Here is an 8,097-nt window from a genome sequence, read left to right on the forward strand (position 1 = left end):
CTGTAAATGTGGCAGTTGATGGCATTGTTTGTGTCACGAGAAACATTTTGAAAGTGGCACAAAGAGATTTAATTTTCTACAGAATGTATGCAACTTGCCTTCTTTGTTGTCAACATTATGAACAGCTTACACATTGGGCAAGCTAAAAACACTCAACACAAAATCAAAATAACAAAAATTAAATGACATGTCTGATTAGCACCTTTTGGAAGTTGCCCATATGTGATTCGGAGTAAGAATATATAATGTAATCCAATATTCGGCAGTCCAACGCATCTACCAAAGAAATATATCGACAAAGAAGTTGAAATACTAATTGCGCTTTGGAGGGAGTTAAAATACTGTGAAGTGAACGGCACAGCTGATTTTGGACACAATCTACCTTGAGTCGGGTGGTTCACTATTATGACTTTCCACTGTCACTGACTACATTAGAAACTGTACACATCTGTACAAGATGTTTGTTCCAAATTAATTGGTGAAAGTCAACCAACGGCAAGCCGGACAATCGCACGAGTGATCAATGCTTTCCTGCAGCATTCCCTGAGTGGATTCGGATGACCAACTCACAATGAAGTACGAAGGACCAAAGACGAGATTTTTCGCCAGCTCAACCTACCAAATGTGTTTGGATTCATTGATTGCACACATGTCTGCATTCAAGCACCAAGCGTTAAGGAGTAAGAGTATGTAAACGGAAAGCATTACCACTCAATAAACGTGCAAGTCAGTACTTGGATTTTTTCAGTTGTCTGTGACATAATCACCTGATTACTGTTACACTTAAAGTCAAGTCAAAATATTACTGATACCATGAAGCACGCTACTAGTACTAACTACAGTTGAAAAAGCAAAACTAGGTTCGGAGAACTTTGCACTATGTCATGAAATCTGTTCGCTTGGTTCAGCTGTGTTTGGTAGCAGGCTTCAGGCTTGGGGTATGTTATTGATAACTTCAGACCACAGGCAATAGTGATAAAGCATCACAGACTATGATGATACAGAACCACAGGCTATAACAATACAGCACCTCAGGCTATGATGATAAAGCACCACAGGCTATGATGATAAAGCACCACAGGCAATTCGACAGCACTTCAGGCTTAAATGATACAGCACCACAGGCTATGTTGATACAGCACCACAGGCTATGATGATAAAGCATCACAGGCAATTTGACAGCACCTCAGGCTTAAATGATACAGCACCACAGGCTATGTTGATACAGCACCACATTCTATGTTCATACAGCACCACAGGCTATGATGATAAAGCATCACAGGCAATTTGACAGCACCTCAGGCTTAAATGATACAGCACCACAGGCTATGTTGATACAGCACCACATTCTATGTTCATACAGCACCACATATGCTATGATGATACAGCACCACAGGCTATGATGATCCATCACAGGCTATGATGATACAGACCCACAGGCTATGATGATAAAGCACCACAGGCAATCCGACAGCACCTCAGGCTGAAATGATACAGCACCACAGGCTATGTTGATACAGCACCACGGGCTATAATAATAAAATGTGAAGTAAATTGAATTGAAAATTACTTGATTTAAAAAGAGGGGGGGGGGGGAGGGGGGGAGGGGGGATGCCTACCTACCTCCAACCCCTTATTATTTTTTGGGGGGAGGGGTGGTTACATGTTGTGTGTGGCCTAACTATCAAAAACTATACCATAATCTGAATAAAGAAAGAACTTGTTCAAAATGTTTAAATGGTGGATCCATAGAGTCAGGAAACACACTGACCAACTAACTCAAGACATATTTTTGAAAAGTGTAATAGTCGGATAGTGATACAGTATATATGTCATTATGTGTGTTTTAGGTGTGCGAGATTCTGGCAACTGCTGGCAAGGAGAAGCTGATTGCTCATTCTCATGAACATCTTCCAAATGGCGTCTATCATGAACCAGAGGAAGGTGCCATTGCAGCTGGATATCTTCTTGGATCGGCCACCAATGACACAGTCGAAAGTGGGTTTGGATTGTTTGACCGACTGCAAACAACAAGTGCAACCCGCAATCCGATCCACACATCAGCCTTGGTGACCGCAAAGCGCGACAAACCAGTCGATTTCGTGAAGCAGCAGGATGAGGAAACACAAGCGTTGATGATGTCCACTGCCAGAAAGTCTGCCCATCGCATACGGAAGCAAGCTGGGACGACTAACCAACAATTGCTGAAACTGTGGCAGTCGGGATCAGTGGAGAGAGAAGCGTGCATCAAACAACGAAGACTTCTCCGAGAGAAGAAGAAAGCACGTGATGAATCCCTCGGAAAGCAGATTGAAGCTGGTGACCTTGCTACCAAGACAACACTGCTCAACAGAATGAACGGCAAAGAACTTCTCAGTCAGCTGCACATGTGGACCCACATAAAAAATCTAGGCATTCATTTTGAACAACAAGATCTCCTGAAGGGCTCCACAACAACCAAAGTGGCTGAAAAACGAGACATCCTGAAGACTCTAATCAACAAGAATGCTCAACTGCCAGGGGTCCTCAAAGCCAAGTACCAAAGCCAGGGTACAGCAGCAAGGGTCACCATTGAATGTCTAGCAGTTAAAGATGTTCACAACATCACCGACAGTGAAGAAGACGATGAAGACATGCAGACATACCAAAGTGGAGAGCATCCGTTCAACTTTTCTGAGACTATGGTCGGCACAGTGGTGGCTGTTGCCTTTGCAGGCGGGGTGTGGTACCCAGGAGTAGTGGATGCCGTGTTAACACCTGCACTAGCCAGCATCAACTACCTGCATGCAAAGACGATGACAATTCCACTTCCAGAGAAAACTGAATTCCATTTCCCGTTGGGAATGCCTGACAAAATGAACACTGATGCCACAAGTGTGTTCGAGTGGAGCCTGGATATCAATCAATATGAGGCTTATATCGCGCGTATTCCGTGGGTACAGTTCTAAGCGCAGGGATTTATTTATTTTTTTATTTATTTTCATTTTATGCAATTTATATCGCGCACATATTCAAGGCGCAGGGATTTATTTATGCCGTGTGAGATGGAATTTATTTTACACAATACATCATGCATTCACATCGGCCAGCAGATCGCAGCCATTTCGGGGCATATCCTACTTTTCACGGCCTATTATTCCAAGTCACACGGGTATTTTGGTGGACATTTTTATCTATGCCTATACAATGTTGCCAGGAAAGACCCTTTTGTCAATCGTGGGATCTTTAACGTGCACACCCCAATGTAGTGTACATGAAGGGACCTCGGTTTTTCGTCTCATCCGAAAGACTAGCACTTGAACCCACTACCTAGGTTAGGAAAGGGGGGAGAAATTTGCTAACGCCCTGACCCAGGGTCGAACTCGCAACCTCTCGCTTCCGAGCGCAAGTGCGTTACCACTCGGCCACCCAGTCCTCTATCGAATGCCAAAGCTGATTTTAGGTAAACCTGATATCGTTACACAAATTAACGATTTAATTCCTTTTCCTGGGCCCAGCTTTCGCATTTGAATATACCACAGACTGAACTGATACTTCCTTGCCAAAGTAACGCTGAAGGGGTCAATGTCGACCAAAAGTGGGTGCATTCCCTGTCAGCATTTTCCCTGTATATAAGGAATACACCCCGGTGGATTTCAAGTAGGAAAGTACGATACCACTCAATCTCGCGCCTTTACCCGATATAGAGCCTGTGTCTGCCTCCTGCAGAACTTACAAGTTGTCCAAATCTGTTTTGCACATCAACAACAAGTACAAACAATTTGCAACACTGCACAACTTACCTCAGTAACTTTCAAGTTTGCTTGTTTGCTGTGTGCCGAACTGACTCTCAGTGAGTGGTATGCCTGGTTTTTTTCTGAGACAGAGTGAAAGTTAATGTGTGATTGTGTGACACAGAGAAAGGGGATGACTTGCGTGTGATTGTTTCCCTAAGCATGTAAATGGTATGAGGGTTTGTTTGTTTGTTTGTTTGCTTAACGCCCAGCCGACCACGAAGGGCCATATCAGGGCGGTGCTGCTTTGACATTTAACGTGCGCCACACACAAGACAGAAGTCGCAGCACAGGCTTCATGTCTCACCCAGTCACATTATTCTGACACCGGACCAACCAGTCCTAGCACTAACCCCATAATGCCAGACGCCAGGCGGAGCAGCCACTAGATTGCCAATTTTAAAGTCTTAGGTATGACCCGGCCGGGGTTCGAACCCACGACCTCCCGCTCACTGGGCGGACGCCTTACCACGAGGCCACCGTGTTGCGGTAATGGTATGAGGGTGTGGATTTGACTACTAAGAGTGAGGTTAATTGTGTGACAGTGGGTGAATGTTGATTTGATAAAAAAATGACGTGTGTGATTGCTTCCCTTATTATGTAAATGGTATGAGGGTGTGCATTTGACTACTGAGACTAAGAGTGAGGTTAATTGCTTCATTGGCCATTGCTAAGCTACTTTAATTTTTGCTTCTTTATTGAACCAAAGTCAATAATTAAAGCACTCAAAACATACACAGTTTGTTTATGTCTTTTGTTTGTTTGTGGTATTTAAAATAAGCATGTGAGCATTGTTTGTATAAATGTACATTTGTGTGTGTTTGTCGCCGCCAACGCGCGATGTACAAGCCAAATTGTTGTTGTTTTTCATTATAAATCCAACTTGGTTGGATTAGGCTAATAATGGTTAACTCCATTGAATTAGTGATGCAATTTCCTTTAAATTGGTATATAACATGTCCTTACAGCTTTAAAATAGGTGAAGATGAGCCCCTGGTTAGACTTTTGTCGATTTGAAGTATTTCGCAGTCTTGAATACAATATACAAAAAATGTAAAACAAGAGGCGAAGCCTTCAAGGCTCACGTAAGAAATAGACAAACAGTAACACAAACTCAATCACTCCGTCACACATACACACCCACACACACAGTAAGCTTAGGTGACACTGTGCAAGAAAGAGAGACACTAGATCTAGATCTGTCTGTGTCTGCATGTAGCCTACTTACAGGGACACGACTGCCAAATAGTCTCGGCCCGCTCAAAATAACAATGACCGAGACCACACACACCATGCGAGAGAGAAAGACTACAGGGAGGCATGCCGTCATGATGCATTAATTGACGTCAAACACTTTTGACCGTGACGTAATCTTATGCGAGCTTTATCCATAGTCTTGGATAACCACTCACACATAGACTCGGAAATGTTAAAGTTTCTACCACAGACATACACACACACACACGCACACACACACGCACGCACAAACGCACAGACAGACAAAGTTACGATCGCATAGGCTACACTTCGTGAGCCAATGATCATTTTCACATGATAAAATACTTTTTCAAAGAAAGTTGTTGATATTTCCTTTATTACATGTCCCATTTGTCAATATTATCCTCTAAGGGCTTTCCCAACTTGTGTTTTAAAAAAAATCACCCTCTGCACACATTTTTTTTTTATTTCAAAACTGCACATTTTGAATAATGTGCCATGTTTGCAACATTGTATCTTTTTTTCAAAGGATACAGAAGTTTCAAATTTGGTGGCCATACTGTAAGTAACATTGTACACAATGTCAAGAAGTTGTAGAAGCCTAGGTCATCAAACATCTGTTTTATAACATTCTAAAAACAAACATTTAAGCGATTTTAAGAATAATGCGTTGGGCCTCCCAATCATTGGTGTTAATTATGAACGGCTCTATGGACAGTGTAGAAGTCAGACTACCGGTACTTCCAGCTAGAAACCAGATTTCTGACAATCTCCCCAGAACAGAGATCTGCGAGACTCCATCCTCAAACCGACCGAAAGCAGGAAGGGTCAGCTGAGAGATTGCGGACACATTCAAAATGGAAGAAATATACCCTGTATTATACATCCACGTTGACCAGAAATTCCAGGGATTAAAATATCTGCAGGGGGGAAATGGAGGAGCCCTCGGAGTCACCTGATACCTCCTTCAAGTCTTTTATAAGGAGGAGGTAATTGGTGGGGCCACATTGAAGGCTCATGCATCTGAGAACCTGTGTGCGCTGGATGCAGCCGGCCATACTAAGTTTGCCCCCGACTTGGTCTTTGGCCTGCTTATGACCATATCACTAGTAATTAATGAAAGTCGCTTGTTCATTTCAATGCTTGTTATTCTCTCAGGTGCCAGGAGAAAAGGTTCCGTACAACTCTCGCTTACTCTATTACACATGTCGTATGCATTAAGAGCGATTACTTCCCTTTGGTTATTTGATATCTTAACATCGCTCTGCCTCATGGAGTCATGTCCGAGCCGAGAAAAATGCTTCTTCATCAATGCTCTTCATGTTCAAGATTTTAAATCAACAAGAAGGGCAAAGCCCATACGACTCACATGCTTGACCTTGACCTTTACATGACCTTGACCTTCAAATAACTAAACCTCGCAATGACATCATACACTAAGAACTGCTTTACACATTTTTCCTACCAAAATACATGTGACCTTGGTCAAGGTCATCCAAGGTCATGCAACACAAAGCTGTTAATTCAAGACATAGGAAGTACAATGGTGCTTATTGGCTCTTTCTACCATGAGATATGGTCACTTTTAGTGGTTCACTACCTTATTTTGGTCACATTTCATAAGGGTCAAAGTGACCTTGACCTTGATCATATGTGATCAAATGTGTCTCATGATGAAAGCATAACATGTGCCCCACATAATTTTTAAGTTTGAAACAGTTATCTTCCATAGTTCAGGGTCAAGGTCACTTCAAAATATGTATACAATCCAACTTTAAAGGACCCTTGCGACCTTGACCTTGAAGCAAGGTCAACCAAACTGGTGTCCAAAGATAGGGCTTACATTGCCCTGTATAGCAAACATAGCTAAGGTTGCCATTCTCAATAACTTCAGAAAAAAATGCGAAAATGTGAAAAATGGTCGTTTTTAAGACAACAATTACGGCCCCTGTGACCTTGAACTTGAAGTGAGGTCAAGTTGCCGCACACGTTTTTTGAGATCTTGTAACCATACACCATCAGGCCACATCAGGTGTTGATAGACTTAATAGTGTCCAAGAAATATCCAACGTTAAAGTTTTCCGGACAGATGGACGCCGGGACGGACGGACGGACGGACGGACGGACGACTCGGGTGAGTACATAGACTCACTTTTGCTTCGCATGTGAGTCAAAAAGAAGCATCAACAAGAAACTTTTTCCGGAGGTTGTATCACTTTTTCTGACTCGACACCATTTTGTGCCTATGACCTTCTTCTTCTTCTTCTTCAGCTTTCCAGAATGTTTCTGGTTACGTGTGAGCTCGTCTGCCCATTTGGGTTCCCCACACTATATTATGAGAGCATAGTCAGCTCACTCCGCTTTCGTTGAGTAGGCATGCTGGGTATTTTCGTGTTTCCATAACCCACCGAACTCTGACATGGATTACAGGATCTTTTCCGTGCGCACTTGGTCTTGTGCTTGCGTGTACACACGAAGGGGGTTAAGTCACTAGCAGGTCTGCACATAAGTTGACCTGGGAGATCGGAAAAATCTCCACACTTAACCCACCAGGCTGCAGCGACCGGGATTCGAACTCACGACCTCCCGATTAGGAGGCCGACGTCTTACCACCACGCCACTGCGCCCGTCTGCCTATGACCATATCATACACTGCCTGCAAGCTTCTTTGAATATGGCGCCTTTGAGTGTAAGTACTGCTATTTCCGTCTTGATTACTAGCGATTACTTCCCTTTGGTTATTTGATATCTTAACATCGCTCTGCCTCATTCCGTTTGAAATACTAGTAATCGAGACGGAAATAGCAGTACTTACACTCAAAGGCGCCATATTCAAAGAAGCTTGCAGGCAGTGTAAAAATTATGTTTAAAAGAATTGCAGTAACATTTAAGATGGAAACAAACTGTTTAAAGTAACTTCGTAAGTGAAAAGAAACTTGGGGTGCTAAACACAAAAATTGATTAATTCCATTCAGTGATTCACTGTATTTTATGTTATGGGGGGGGGGGGGGAGGGTTGGCTAGTCTTAAGACTTACAGCTGATGGAGTGCTGGAAGGCGGCACATATTGCAGAGCCTAATCCAACCTTGGCCATCACCTTGGATT

The sequence above is a fragment of the Littorina saxatilis genome, linkage group LG14 (genome assembly GCF_037325665.1).
Source record: "Littorina saxatilis isolate snail1 linkage group LG14, US_GU_Lsax_2.0, whole genome shotgun sequence".
NCBI lineage: Eukaryota > Metazoa > Mollusca > Gastropoda > Littorinimorpha > Littorinidae > Littorina > Littorina saxatilis.